This window comes from Salmo salar, chromosome 01, assembly GCF_965601325.2.
Source record: "Salmo salar chromosome 01, fSalSal1, whole genome shotgun sequence".
Lineage (NCBI taxonomy): Eukaryota > Metazoa > Chordata > Actinopteri > Salmoniformes > Salmonidae > Salmo > Salmo salar.
The window spans coordinates 78,441,888-78,458,143 of record NC_138291.1 but is presented as its reverse complement, the minus strand read 5'-3'; positions in this window follow the sequence as shown (position 1 = coordinate 78,458,143).

The following is a 16,256-nucleotide window of genomic DNA, read 5'->3' as shown; positions in this document are numbered from 1 at the left end:
TATATCGGTGGGTTTTCTTATCTCGATCGCCCACTGGAGTTTATAGTTTAACCATTACCCACTTTTTTTTGTACCACTTCACTGACAGAATTGTATGCATTATTCTAATAATGAATGTGAATTTGATATGATCATCTATGTGCTCCATTGATGTCTGTTTGTGCCAATCTTGATTAGTAATGCCTAGGAATACAAATGTGAACGCTATACAATTTGAGAAAAGTGCTATGTAAAGACTTTTTTATTCAATGCATCATTACAACTGACTGATCAGTTGCTGATGCTATGTGTCAGAGTCAATCATTTCTCATATTTCCCCCTTTTCAGGTGTATAACATTACAATTGTATAGCTTTGTAGACTGCGGTGAATGAACCTACAGCAGCCAAGGTGATAATGGCTGAGTGTAACGGAGACGCTCGGAGTCGAGAAGCAGGTGCAGGGGGTGAGTTGCAACACTAGAAGCGATACAACACTAGAAGCGATACAACACTAGAAGCGATACAACACTAGAAGCGATACAACACTAGAAGCGATACAACACTAGAAGCGATACAACACTAGAAGCGATACAACACTAGAAGCGATACAACACTAGAAGCGATACAACACTAGAAGCGATACAACACAAGCGTAGCATCTGGACTTGAAACACATAACCAATACTGTCTGGGGAATGAACCAGAAGGGAGTGACAGATATAGGGGAGGTAATCAGTGAAGTGATGGAGTCCAGGTGAGTCTCATAATGAGGCACAGGTGCGCGTAACGATGGTGCTAGGTGTGTTTAATGATGGTTGTCAGAGCCAGTGATTAGTAAACCGGTGACATTGAGCGCCGGAGAGTGAGGAGACGTGACACTGAGGTCATTTTTGCTTGTTTTTTCTGTTTTCCAAATAGCGTTTGTAAGTATTTTAATTGTATAAAAATGCAGTAAATGAGCTTCAAAGTAGAGAAGAAATAGGGGGGTCGTGGCATCTAACAATAGGATTTAATTATTTATTGGGAACCGCTCGGTCATTTGCCTTGTCCTTAATAACTTGAACGCTTCTCCAATGTTATTCTCTAAGATGGAACATTACTGATAAAAGAACGACTTACTGTTATTAACTGTATACATGACAGTGAGCTCTGTAGGGCTAGGCTTGAATGTGAGTGCAAGTATGACACGCACATGTCACGCCCTGATCTGTTTCACCTAGACTTGTGCTTGTCTCCACCCCCCTCCAGGTGTCGCCCAACTTCCCCACTTATCCCCTGTGTTTTCTGTCTGTCTGTGCCAGTTTGTCTTGGTTGTCCAGTCAACCAGCCTTTTGTGTCAGGTCCTGCTCCCCCCCCCCCCCCCCAGTCTCTCTTTTCCTCGCTCTCCTGGTTTTGACCATTGCCTGTCCTGACTCTCAGCTCGCCTGCCTGACCACTCTGCCTGAGCCTGCCTGTCGTCCTCTGCCTTTGCCCTTGCCCCTACTCTGGATTACCGACCTCTGCCTGACCTGACCCTGGGCCTGCCTGTTGTCCAATACCTTGGCCCCACTACTCTGGATTATCGACCCCTGCCTGCCTTGACCTGTCATTTGCCTGCCCCTGTTGCTGTAATAAACAGTGTTACTTCAACACAGTCTGCATTTGGGTCTTACCTGAAATGTGATAGCACACGCACGTCCAAAGTGGTTCTCTAAATGTTTTGGGATACTGTAGTCACCTACCCCCAATTTCTTTTATATCGCCAGTAAATGTAGTCAGAATGTAATGACTCGTACTCTGCTCTGTTTAAACCAATGATAGCGTACGGAAGCTTGTGTTGAAACACTGAAAAATTAGTCTTTACTCAGTTTTAATTTGTTTTTCACTGTGTGGGTTAAAAACTCTCCTATTAGCATGGGCTTACTGTAGGCTACAGAGTTTGAGTTTATAGTACCACCCTGATCATAATGAAATACTAATGAGTCACTCTGTGGTAACTTTACGTGTGTGAGCGTGCAAATGTGTGTGTCTGTGGATGAGGCTCTGTGTGTCTGGACAGTTGGCGTTCAGTGGGGGACCCCACCTATCTCTGTGTGCCAGAGAAAGGCTTTGAGATGAGAACTAGCGTTTAGTGAACTCATTGAGGATCTCTCTGGCCTCTCACTCTCACTGACTCAACCTGACATAGAGCAGTGAGAGAATAGACACAAATTCCAAGGGACAAAATAATACAGCGCAGAACAGCAGAGCATGTGACTAAAGAGGACAGCCAGATGGATGTGTAACAACCACACTCTATCCTTGATTGATTTTAGAGCTGTAATTTTATCTATTTTTCATTGTTATTTCATTTCATTTGTTTCTATGGAAAATTCCTCGTGTCACACAGAAATGTCACACGCATGTGCACATACACACACTTTTGTATTGGTCCTTGTGGGGACCAAATAACTGATTCCCATCCAAAATCCTAGTTCCCTAATCCCTTAACCTAACCATAACCTTAACCCTAAGCCAAACCTTAACTCCAAACCCCTAACCCTAAACCTATACCTAACTTCTAAACCTAACTGTAACCCCTAACCCTAACCTTAATTCTAACCCTAACTGTAACCCTAAGCCTAAAATAGCATTTTTCATCATGGGGACCAGCAAAATGTCCCCACTTGTCCGAATTTTCCTTCTTTACTATCCTTGTGAGGACTTCTGGTACTCACAAGGATATATAAAAAAAATATAAAAAAAACACACACACACACACACACACACACACACACTTGAATCCCTCCCTGCAAGCCCTCTCCTTTTCCAAATTCAGTACAGTAAGACTCCCTTCGTTTCCAGACTGTTCTAAACTATGAAACAATCCTCAAATGGATTGATTATAACTCCTCAGTAATCCCCAAACAACCATTAACATGAAAATCTAAAGAAAAGGGAATTAGGGAAAGTCTGTCCAACAACCATTTTCCTTTTGTAATAAACAGAAAAGGACTCATCTTACTAAGTAAGGAGACTCAGCTATGTTTCTGTGGTTAGAACAGAGGAGGGACATTCACCAAGGTCCATGTACTGAGACTCCCTGGCCATGTGTGTGTGTGTCTACATGTTGTCTTCTAGTGGTTTTGACTTGAGCCCAACACCTTCCTTCATCCAGTCCAATAGGTAATACGATAAGTGGTTTTAGAGCTCTCCCTTTCTTTCTCTCTTTCCCTCTCTCTTTCTCTTTCTCTCTTTCTTTCTTTCTTTCTTTCTTTCTTTCTTTCTTTCTTTCTTTCTTTCTTTCTTTCTTTCTTTCTTTCTTTCTTTCTTTCTTTCTTTCTTTCTTTCTTTCTTTCTTTCTCTCTCTCTCTCTCTCTCTCTCTCTCTCTCTCTCTCTCTCTCTCTCTCTCTTTCTCACTCGCTCTCTCTCTTTCAATTCAATTCGCTTTATTGGCATGACGTAACAATATACATATTGCCAAAGCTTATTTTGGATATTTACAATATAAAAATAAATAAAAAATGAGAATCAAAATTGTCAACGGGACAACAGTAACAACAATAACCAAGGGTCAAAATAACCATACATTCAACAATAACAATAAGCATACAGTAGAGGACATGTGCAGGTTTATTGGTCTGTCAGACACTATCCCTCAACTTATGGCATGCAGCAATGTAGTGCGCTGCCAACACACAGCTCTCTGCGTCCTCCCCCAACAGGACGGGTAGCCTATCCTCATCAGAGAGGTCTTTGAAACCTTGAATAAGGGTTTCAAATTTGGGGAAATGACACTCTCTAATTGTTTTATATTTTTTACATTTTGTCAGGAAATGCAGCTCCGTCTCAGGTTCTGCTGTTGTGCAGTGGTTGCACAGCCTTTCCTCTACAGGGAGCCAGGTTTTCCTGTGTCTACCCTTCTCAATGGCAAGGCTGTGCTCACTGAGCCTGTACTTTGTCAAGGTTTTTCTAAGGTTTTGATCAGTAACCATGGTCAAATTTTTAGCCATGTTGTACTGTCGATTTAGGGCCAGATAGCACTGCATTTTGCTTTGTGTTTGTGCTTGTGTTTCCCAATAAGCAATGTAGTTTTGTTTTGACTGTGTTGTAATTTAGTTTATTCTTTCTCTCTCTCTCTCTCTCTCTCTCTCTCTCTCTCTCTCTCTCTCTCTCTCTCCCTCCCTTTCTCTCTTTCCCTCTTTCTCTATCTCTCTCTCTCTCTCTCCCTCTCTCTCTCTCTTTATTTCTTTCTTTCTCTCTGTATGCTTTTGCGTATGTGCGCATGTGTGTGTGTCAAGCTGAGTGCTTCAGCAGTCAGCTTGGTAAAGCCATCAAACGTGATTACCTGTGTGAGTGCTAAGAATGTTTTGCTGCTAATTCAATAGCCATCATTTCCTCTCAGTCAGAATGAGTTTAGCTAAGAGATGATTGACATCCTGGCTGAGATGGGTCTCTTTGAAGTGGGTGTGTGCACATGCGTGTGTGCGTGCCTTTGCCTGCGTGCATATGCGTGTGTGTGCGCGTTCGTGTGTGTCTAGTGCTGTGTGAGTTACATCTTTCAGGTGAACATGTATCTGGGGAAAAGATTTGGATCATACTGTACACTCCCTGTACACAGATTAAGTGGTTCCTGTGTGTGTGTGTGTGTGTGTGTGTGTGTGTGTGCATACTGCACACTCCCTGTACACAGATTAAGTGGTTCCGTGTGTGTGTGTGTGTGTGTGTGTGTGTGTGTGTGTGTGTGTGTGTGTGTGTGTGTGTGTGTGTGTGTGTGTGTGTGTGTGTGTGTGTGTCATACTGTACACTCCCTGTACACAGATTAAGTGGTTCCTGTGTGTGTGTGTGTGTGTGTGTGTGTGTGTGTGTGTGTGTGTGTGTGTGTGTGTGTGTGTGTGTGTGTGTGTGTGTGTGTGTGTGTGTGTGTGTGTGTGTGTCTGTGTGCGCACGTGCGTGTGTGTGTGTAGAAAAAGGTCTGGATGAGACCATACATTCCATGTCCTGTACCTTGATCATGTCAGGAGAGACTGTCTACATCCCAAATGGCACCCTATTCCCTTTATAGTTCACTACTTTTGATTAAGGCCTATATGGCTCTGGTTAAAAGTATTGCACTACATAGGGAATAAGGTGCCATTTGGGACGCAAGCTCAGAAAGATTATGTTGTTTTAACTGCACCCAAAAATGTATCAACCAAACAACCAGTGGCCACATTCACATTTCTCTGGTTTCGTGCATTTAATGTACTGTATCTTTATCTCTTGTCCTCTATGTCTATTTGGATGTAGCTAAATAGTCTAAAGTGGCTTCCTCTCATTGCCTCATTTCCTTCATCTGCACAAATACGAAATAACTGATGAATTACAATTATTCATGCATGTTGCTTTCACCTATCCAGTGCAGATAATGGGGAAGATATCACTTCAGATTTTCCAGTACAGTATGCTGTCTCTTCAGCAAAGGGGAGGTGGCATGGTTCGCTTTTGAAAAACTTTCTCTCCAATAAGAATTATTTCCTCTGAATCCACAGTTTCAGTCACTCATCTGTAGAATGTTTTTGTATTTCCCTTGCATGCTTGTGTTCAGTTTGTTCAGTTTCCCAAATATGTCTGTTATATAGGCAAGGAGACGCATTTTCTTTTCATTACAAAAAAGTCAACCAAGTCTTTTTTTTTTTACATCCATTGTGAATGACAACAGTTCTTCTCTCAATGCAAAAGATCTTTCCAACACTCTCCCTCGATAACTAGCAAGCCTCGGTGTGAAATAGAACATTGTCATGCTCTGATCCCATATCCCCACAAAGTTTTGCAAACAGGCTTGCGCACAGTGGATGTGCTCAGCTCTTCTGCTGGCAGTTGCTCTCAGTGTATCATACAATGGGCATCTAGGCACTCACAGCTAACGTCCATTTGGAGAGTATTAGCTGGGGAGTTTTTGAGTCATTCAGTCAGAGTTTCCTCTTGATTGCAAGCAATAGCATACCTTTGTTTAACAGTGTTATCTGACAAAGGTATTGATGTGAGTTTCTGTGTCTCTGCCTTCCCACACATTGTTTTCACCATATCAATTGTGGTCGGTAATATCAAAGTCTCTGCAGTAGGGTGTAGTTTCATAGCGTAGTGGGCCTAGCCACACTCTAAGAATTAGGGGATCAACAAGGGTTCTTCTTTGAACCTTAGGGTTCTTGGCACAAAAAATGTGCCCACAAAAGGTTCTTCCAATAACCCCATACGAGATAGGGTTCATTGAGGAACCTCCTTAGTTGGTCCGGGTTCTTGCAGGAACCTAACTGCCCAACTGAAACATTTTGACTTGAATTTGAAAGGACAACAGGTGCAGGCACTTAACTGAAAAATGTGAAGATCTCAATTTAAGGTAAGGTTTGTCTCTTATATGATCTAAATTTATATGTTTTTTTTTGTTGATACCATCTATCTTTTCATATTTGTGCAAATATTTCTAAAACAGAAAGTGGACACAATTCAATGGCTATCAATCAACAAAGAGGCAAGAATATGTACTGTATGCTATAAGAGTATGTTGATGTCACGCCCTGACCTGAGAGAGAGGGTTTGTTTCTCTATGTGGTTAGGTCAGGGTGTGGGGTGGGCATTCTATGATATCTATTTCTTTGTTTTGAGCCGAGTATGGTTCCTAATCAGAGGCAGCTGTCTATCGTTGTCTCTGATTAGGAATCATACTTAGGCAGCCTTTCCCCACCTGTAGTTGTGGGATCTTTATTTTGTACTGCTTGTTAAGCCTACAAGACGTTACGGTCGTATTCATTGTTTATTCCTTTTGTTTGTAAATAAATACTACGATGAACACTTACCACGCTTCGCTTTGGTCCACTCCTTTTGACGATCGTGACAGTTGAAGGCTAGCTGTATTGGGTGCAGATGACTGAACTTTTATTAATAAAAATAATAGAGGTGGGTAGTTCAAAAATTAACCCCAAAAGGTTCTTCAACAGAACCCCACAGTTTCAATTTGAAAAACCCCTAAATAATACTCCAGGAACCTTTTATTTTTAGAGTGCATTCACTGTTGGAATGATTAAAGTGCAACGGTCAAGTGCCGCCTTTTCCCATGATATAAGGGCGCTCTCTGGTTGAATTTTATATATTTTTTCAGGATTTTGGAAATTTTCCAGCAACACCCTTCTCAGGTGACCCCACATGGGGTCGGACCCCTAGTTTGGGAACCACTGTCTTAGAGTCAATATTCTTTTGTGTATTTTATTGTTTTATGGACAATGATAGTCGGAATGTAAAGGGCCAGACAGATACAGAGAGAGACAGTGAGGAATGGCCGAGGCGGGATTTGAAACCCTGTCGTCATCGGCATGTGTGGTCCAGAGTTGGCAATGCTACCACGAGACCAGACAATTTTTTTTAATGTGTTAATCAAGATTTCTGAGAGCTCAAGTTACTGTGAGGTCAAGTTAATGTGTACGAAAACGTAGTTTTTCGGACACGTGTGAACACACTTGTGAATAAATCACATGAGAATTTGTTTTCTTTTTTGTTTAAATGTTTATGAATCAGACAAATATAATTGGTTGTTTACATTTACTTTGTTTACAAATATTTTGCGTTCTAATGAGGTACGACAGTTGAACTGAGCTCATGATGTTTATACATGTTTGTACATTGTATTTTTCAAGAATCAATGGGTTCATATCATGAAGGTCCAAAAACTGATGTAGCAACTAACAGGCAATGTCTTTCATACAGCAGAATTATGTCACCATTTGATTGCGATACATTAAGCAAAACAATTTATTCTGTACACTCTTCAGCGAATGCTCCGCAAAAACATTCACTTGTGCCGCATTTGGGCTTTTTAGATGTGGTCACCTTAATTCCACTGCTGCAACATGTTATGGCCATCTTTTCACATGTGTGGTGACGAACATAATTTCAGTCTCCACATATGAATCTGCAGTCTTCACTTTTCACGTGGAGTTTTCTACATGTGAAACTTCAAATTAGATTGTTCTTCACATGTGAACTTGCAATTCCACATGTGACATTTAAAATCACATGTGGAAGTATTTCACATATGAAACGGCATATGTGATTTTCACATGTGAATGTTTTTCATGTGAAACCGCAGATTTCTCATGTGAAACTGCCAATTTTACATGTTTTTTTTGTAAGGGTGACCGCTAGTCCCTCTCTGCAGCATGTGGTAAGGGAATGGTAGTGTATAGCCTTGATATTCAATATGCTCTCCTCATATTTGTTTGTGTATCACTTATGTGGCTTTTGGATGATTAGACATTCTCTGGATGCATAGAGAGACACGTGTCATCAACAGGGGACGGGGTGGTGCGTAGATTGTAGATTTATGGGGTGCAAGGACTGACACTACACTTGGTCATTCTGTTAGCATGCAGGCAGTGTTAGTTACATCACTGCTCTACGATAGTCAAGTTCCTCTGCAGGCACACTGAACATTAGCCAAACTATCCCTGTCTCTCTGTGAACTAGTCCAAACTCTCTTTCTATCTCTCGTTCTCGTTCTCGCTCTCGGTCTCTCTCTCTCGGTCTCGGTCTCTCTCTCTCTCTCTCTCTCTCTGGAGGACACTGTGGCCCCGTCCAAAGTTACCCCAGGACAGGGCCAACCAGCAGAATATAACCCCACCCACTTTGCCATATCACAGCCACCACACCACCAAAGGGAAATCAACAGACCACTAACTTACTTCCCTGAGACAAGGCTGAGTATAGCCGACGAAGATCTCCCCCACTGCATGAGCTCAAAGGGGCTCAAAACCGGACAGGAAGATCACGTCAGTGACTCAACCCACTCAAGTCGAGTATAGCAAAAAAAGCCTGGCATGACGTGATGCACCACTCCTAGGCGTGGCATGGGAGAGCGCGAGCAAGCCAATGTCTCAACCCCCCTAATAGAGTCAGAGGCAGAGAATCTCAGTGGAGAGAGGGGAGCCGGCCAGGCAGAGACAGCAAGGGTTGTTTGTCACTCCAGCGCTTTGCTGTTCACCTTCGCACCCCCGGGCCAGACTACAGTCAATCATAGGACCTACTGAAGAGTTGAGTCTTCAGTAAAGACTTAAAGGTTGAGACTTAGTCTGCGTCTCTCATATGAATAGGCAGATCATTCCATAAAAATGTAGCTCTATATGAGAAAGCCCTGCCTCCAGCTGTTTGCTTAGAAATTCTAGGAACAAGAGAGGCTGTGTCTTGTGACCATAGCACACGTGTAGATATGTACGGCAGCACCAAATCGGAGAAATGGGTAGGAGTAAGTCGATGTAATGCTTTGTACGTTAACAGCAAAACCTTGAAATCAGCCTTAATAGGAAGCCAGTGTATGGAGGCTGGCACTGGAGTAATATGATAATTTATTGGGGTTCTAGTCAAGATTCTAGCAGCCGTATTTAGCACTAGTTTATTTAGTGCCTTATCTGGATAGCTGGAGAGTAGAACATTGCAGTACTCTAATCTTGAGGTGACAAAAGCATGGTTTAAACTTTCTGCATAAGTTTTTGACAAAAATGTCAGATTTTTGCAATGTTACGAAGATGGTAAAAAGCTGCTCTTTAAATATTGTTGATATCTTCGTCAAAAGAGAGATCAGGGTCCAGATTAACACTGAAGGTCCTTCACAGTTTTATTTGAGATGACTGTACAACCATCGAGATGCATTGTCAGATCCGACAGCAGATCTCTTTGTTTCTTGGGACCCAGAACTACCGTCTCTGTTTTGTCCGATTTTAAAAGTAAAAGATTTACTGCCATCCACTTCCTTATGTCTGAAACACAGGCTTCCACAACAGGCAATCTTGGGGTTTCACCATATTTCATCAAAATGTACAGCTGTGTGTTGTCTGTATAGCAGTGAAAGTTTACATTTAGTTTCTGAATGACATCAACAAGAGGTAGCATATATAGTGAGATCATTAGTGGTCCTAGAACGGAACCTTGATTAACACTGAAACTTACCATTGATTTGTCAGCGGACAAACCATCCACAGAGATAAACTGATCTCTTTCCGACATATAAGATCTAAACCAGCCAAGAACTTGCCCTCTTAGACCAATTCATGTTTCCAATCTCTCCAAAAGAATGTGGTGATCGATGTTGTCGAAAGTAGCACGAGGACAGACGCAGAGCCTTGATCTGACGCCGTTAAAAGGTAATTTAATGTACCACCTTCACCTTCAGATTACAGCATTTTGTATACATCATTTGTATTCCGGCAGCTTTTTATTTATTTTTTGAGAGAAATGGGAGATTAGATATAGGCCGATAGTAGGTAAAATTTTCTCTCAAATGTTGTGCAGACATTTTTTACATCCCTGTTAATGAGCCAAGATAATCTATCCACCTGACCGGTGTGGCATATCAAGAAATTGATTAAACAGCATGATCATTACGCAGGTTTTTTCACACAACACAATGCCACAGATGTCATAAGTTTTGAGCGAGCATGCAATTGGCATACTGACTGCAGGAATGGCCACCAGAGATGTTGCCAGAGAATTGAATGTTCATTTCTCTACCATAAGCTGTTTTAGAGAATTTGGCAGTACGTCCAACCTGCCTCACAACACCACACCACGTGGTCTCAGATGATCACAGTCTGAGACCAGCCACCCGGACAGCTGATGATACTGAGGAGTATTTCTGTCTGTAATTTTGTGGGGAAAAACATATTCTGATTGGCTGGCCCTGGCTCCCAAGTGGGTGGGCCTATGCCCTCCCAGGCCCACCCATGGCTGCACCCCTGCTCAGTTATGTGAAATCCATAGATTATGGCCTAATGAATTTATTGCAACTGATTGAATTCCTAGTATGAACTGTAACTCAGTAAAATCATTGAAATTGTTGCATGTTGCGTTTATATTTTTGTTCAGTATAGATCCAGATTATGATTTTGGCAATGCATATGTCCCGAGACTTGTCGAACGAAACCCACTGAGTCGATGATGGCTCTGAAAGACTTTTGGAGTGGGTCTGTGGGCTTCTCCATGTGAATATTGAAGTAACCAAAAATGTGAATATTACCTGCCATGATTACGAGGTTCGAAAAGAATTCCGGGAACTCAATGAGGAATGCTGTATACGGCTCAGGAGGCCTGTAAACAGTAGCTATAAAAAGTGATTGACTAGGCTGCTTAGATTTCATGACTAGAACCCCAAAAGAAAAAAACGCAGTGTTTTTTTGTAAATTTAAATTTGCTGTCATAAATGTTAGCAACACTTCTGCCTTTGCAGGATGTGCGGGTCATATGGTTACTAGTGTAACCAGGAGGAGAGGCCTCATTTAGCAAAGTGAATTCATCAGGCTTAAGCCATGTTTCAGTCAGGCCATTCACATCAAGTTTATGATCAGTGATTATTTCATTGACTATGACTGCCTTGGAAGTGAGAGATCTAACATCCTTCAATCTTCAGCAGGCTTGGTCCTGTTTGTGGGTGAGTCCCAGAAAGAGGGCCAATTATCTACACATTCTATCTTTTGGGAGGGGCAGAAGACAGTTTTCAACCAGTGATTGAGTTGTGCGAGTCTGCTGTAGAGCTCATCACTCCCCCTAACTGGGAGGGGGGCCAGAGACAATTACTTGATGCACATGTAGTAGAGTGATGTTGTTCCCCTAGATTATGCACCAAGTTGCACACAAGGACAGTTCAAGTAGGCCAGGTCAAGAGGGGATGTTAATAAGTTAATAACAATAATAATAATTCAATGTGATTTCTTTATTTAATTACAGCAGCATAGTTAATGTTATTTTTCGGTGTACAATTTGTTTTTGATATCTATATTTTAAATACACCTAATTGTAAAAGTTTGTATATTTTGGTTTGGTCCATCGCGGGTTATCCGTACTTACGTACCCTTTTATTGTTCTCTTTTGCCGGACCTTCAACTAGCAAGGTCCCCGAGAGCTGTGACTGCACCGAGGGCTAACATATTGTGTGTTGTCTCTTCGTGTGCAGGTCGAATAAAAATGATTCAACCATCAGAATTCCAGTTGTGGCAGTGTCCTAAATAAAAGTACACAACGCAGAACGAACCACGCTACAAACTGGTGCCGTGACCTGCCGACTGGTCAGCTCAAGCCGACCCCCGGGAGCTGTGCATGTGGCTGAGGCGCACGACCTGCGCATGCGCATTTGTTGATGGTTTGCTGTAAGCTAATATATACTGTAAAAAGTGAATGTGAGTGTACCATATTCATTAGATTCAGGTATTCGTGCTTATTTGTATGTTTTTGATGAATTTGTTTATTGCAATTTTTGGGGGTATTTGAATGCAGTAAATTACATTGTATTTTAGTGCTCTGTTGAGCCATGGAAGACTCTCAAGTCCATAAATTTAGTTATGCTGGGGATTTTAGTGTGGGTAGAGGGAGGGGTGTCCTTGCATTTACGCCAATTGTACAGTCAGCTCCTGGGAGTAGAGCGTTTGCTAGTCCTGAGTTTGCAAGCACTGGGAGGGGTAGGCTGTTTGTTCCACCTGACCAGGGTATCCCACCTCTGTCTTTTGATGTACCATCATCCACAGTCCTCAGTGATAATGGGACGCCTCCGAGTCAGCTTAGTGACATTATTAAGCAGATTGGTTCAGAGATAGGTGCATCCATCAGAGCGAGTTTACTGCAGTCTGGGGTTTCAAGTCTTTCTCCTGCCTGTCCCCCTCACCAACCCCAGCAGTTTCCCCTGCCTGAGCAGTGTGGGTCAACCTTTATTGATGCGTCCAAGCTGAATCTGGTTGTGAAGTCCGATGTTAGTCCTCCACCTTTCTTTAGGGGTGATGGCTCAGATAAGTACTCTGTCCTGGAGTGGGAGGAGTTAATGGGAGTCTACTTAGAGAAGAGGGGTTACACTGGGTCTGAGAATGTTGGGGAGGTGATGTCTAGGCTCATGGGGAGGGCACGGGATGTGACCAAAGTCTGGATGCGTAACAACCCTGTTGTCACAGATGTTAAGGCGGTGTTCTGTGTTCTCAAGCAACACTTTGGGGATACTGCCTGCTCAGGTATGCCATTAGCTGATTTCTATTCAATCAAACCATATGCTAATGAGGGTCCAATAGATTTCTGGATTAGGCTTAACAAAGCTGCAGAGGCAGCCAAACAGTACCTTGTGAGTGAGGGCAGGACCCTACCCAATGAGTGCTCAGAGTTGGCAGTCATGTTTGTACGCAACTGTCCTGATAAAGAGTTGGCCCAAGTGTTCAAGAGCAAACCCCTTCGTGACTGGACAGCCAGTGAGGTACAGAATCAGTTGGATGAACTGTTAAGGGAACATAAAGCATGTAGAACACAACTTTCACAGCAAGTGGCTGCCGTCTTTGACTCCCCCTAGGAGGGAGTGGGTCCTGTGAACAGACCTAAGGTGTCATCCTTTTCTCAATGTGGCCGTGAACCAGACCAGGCACCATCTATATCTGAGGGTGAGACAGAGAAGGTTTTGACTTTGTTAGAGAAGGCTCTGGTCAGCAATACTCAGTCTGTGAACAGAGGGCCCCGTAAACAGTTCCACAAACGTCAGCGTGAGTGCGCCGTCTGTGGAAGCACTAATCACTGGACCAAAGCTCACTGTCAGATGCACCAGCTGTGCTTCAAGTGCTTCTCTCCGGGCCACATGAGCTTTGACTGTAGTGAGGCTGGGTAGCGACAGAGCCCTGGATGTGGACAGACTGGCAGGTCTCAGGAAAACTAGAATGCCTCCATTCTGAGGAGGGCAATGTGGGGCAGTCTTATTTTTCCTCCACTGATGATGATATCCAATCTGTTTATTCTTACTTTTGTGAGTCAGTACCCAAGAACAACATAGTCATTTTTCAGAACACAATGAGAATTACTCAGAATGACAGTTTGTTTTACACCTCTGTGCTAGTACAGGATAAAGTTGAGCTGAAGGGGATGTTAGATAGTGGGTCCATGGCTACTACTCTGCGCGCAGATATTGTACCTCGGTTGAGGGAGGCAGGAGTGGTAGAGGGGAACTTTCTAGCTCCTTCAGATATCATCCTGGTGGGTTGTGGTGGGAAGCAAACTAGCCCAGTGGGCATGTGTGATTTAAAAATTCTGCTTTATGGCTTCAGCTATGTAGTCCCAGTGCTTATTGTAGATGGGCAGGTTGATGAACTCATTGTGGGCACTAATGTGTTGAAGTCTTTGATTAGACAGTTCAAATCAAATGACAGCTACTGGCGGGTGGTGGGTACACCAGGTTCCTCTAGCCAGTGCGATGACAGCCACTTCCTGCGTCTCCTGTCAAATCTGGAGAGATGGAGAGGAGACTCCATCCCAGATAAAGTAGGCACCATTAAGTTGAAGAGAGCAGTAACGCTCCAACCCATGAGTGAGCATCTGGTGTGGGGCCGCCTACCCCCAAAGACAAAACTCTCTGTGGGCAGTACTGTTGTTGTCGAGCCCAGCACGTCTCGTTGTGTGAATCGACAGATACTAGTGGGGAGAGTAGTTACGCCTCTGTGGGGGGATGGATGGCTACCTGTGAAGATAGTGAATCCAACAACATCACCAGTTACCCTGAGACGAAATGCTAAAGTGGCGGATGTGTATCCTTGCATTGCATTAGAGGATTTTGATGATGTCAAGCAGCAAGCAGCTTACCAGAACGTGGCTAAAGTTCAATGTGACAGCTCACACGGCAGTCTGACAGCTAAGAGTTCAGTTGGTGGCAGTGTAGTTCATGGCAACAGTACACTGAGCAATCTTGGACTTCAAGGCCTGTCTGTTGAGGAGTGTCCAGTTTCACAGTTCTGGAAGGATAAACTTGTTAATTTAATTGGGAAGTATGACACAGTGTTCTCTAGACAAAGCCTAGATTGTGGTGAGGCAAAGGGGTTCTGCCATCGCATACGGCTGACTGATGACCGCCCATTTCGATTACCTTATCGTAGGCTTTCTCCAGCTCATTACCAAAAACTCAGGGAAACACTGGATGATATGGAGGAAAAGGAAATCGTCAGAAAATCCAGCAGTGAGTATGCCTCACCATTGGTGCTGGTATGGAAAAAGAATGGGGACTTGCGCCTATGTACTGACTTTAGGTGGTTAAATGCCCGCACTGTAAAGGACGCTCATCCCCTGCCTCATCAGGCTGATGTACTGGCCGCGCTGGGAGGTAATGCCTTCTTCAGCACAATGGACTTGACGTCAGGGTATTATAACGTGCCACTGCATGAAGAGGATAAGAAATACACTGCCTTTTCCTCTCCTTTAGGTCTGCACGAGTACAATCGGTTGCCTCAGGGCCTCTGCAACAGCCCAGCTACGTTTATGAGAATGATGCTGACCATCTTTGGTGACCAAAACTTTCTAAGTCTCCTTTGTTATTTGGATGATCTGATGGTTTTTGCTAAGACTGAGGAAGAGAGTCTGCAGAGACTTGAGATGGTTTTTCAGAGGTTGCAGGAGCACAATCTTAAACTGTCTCCGTCTAAGTGCAAGTTTTTGAGGAGGTCTGTTAAGTTTTTGGGTCACATCATTTCTCAGGAGGGTGTAGCCACTGACCCTGCTAAAGTTCAAACTATTTTGAACGTGACTGAGAGCGAGATGATGGAAGCTGATGGTGTCACTCCGTCTCCTAGCAAAATCCGTTATTTTCTTGGTATGGTAGTATACTATCAACACTACATTGAGAATTGTTCCATGGTTGCTAGGCCATTGTTTCAGCTAACTACAGGTCAGAAGAAGCCTAGGAGAGGCAAGGGTAGGAGGAGGCCTGGTCCCTCTCGCAGGCTCACTGCTGCAGACTGGACTGCCGAATGTCAACTCGCTTTTGAAGCTTTGAAATCAGCATTAGTTGACCAGGCACTGCTGGCTCATCCAGATTTTTCTCAGACATTTTTACTTTCTGTGGATGCATCTACTAGTGGTTTGGGAGCTGTACTATCCCAAGTGCAAGATGGGACGGCAATAGCCAGGCCAATAGCTTTTGCTAGTAAATCTCTTAATCATGCACAATCCAAGTATCCTGCTCACTGGCTGGAATTTCTAGCCATGAAATGGGCCATTCATGATAAATTCAGCCATTGGCTGCGAGGGCATAAGTTTACTGTGTGGACCGACAACAATCCACTCAAATATATTCTTACAAAGCCGAGACTTGATGCATGCGAGCAGAGATGGGTCGCAAAGCTGGCACCCTTTGACTTTGATATCCAGTACATACCAGGTCCCAAGAATGTTGTTGCTGATGCCTTGAGCAGAGAGCCATTTGTCCGCTCCACAGTTTTGCACCGACTGACAAGAATCCCATATGATGTCCTGCTGGAGGAAGCCAGAGGTCTTCGAGTGGATGATGTT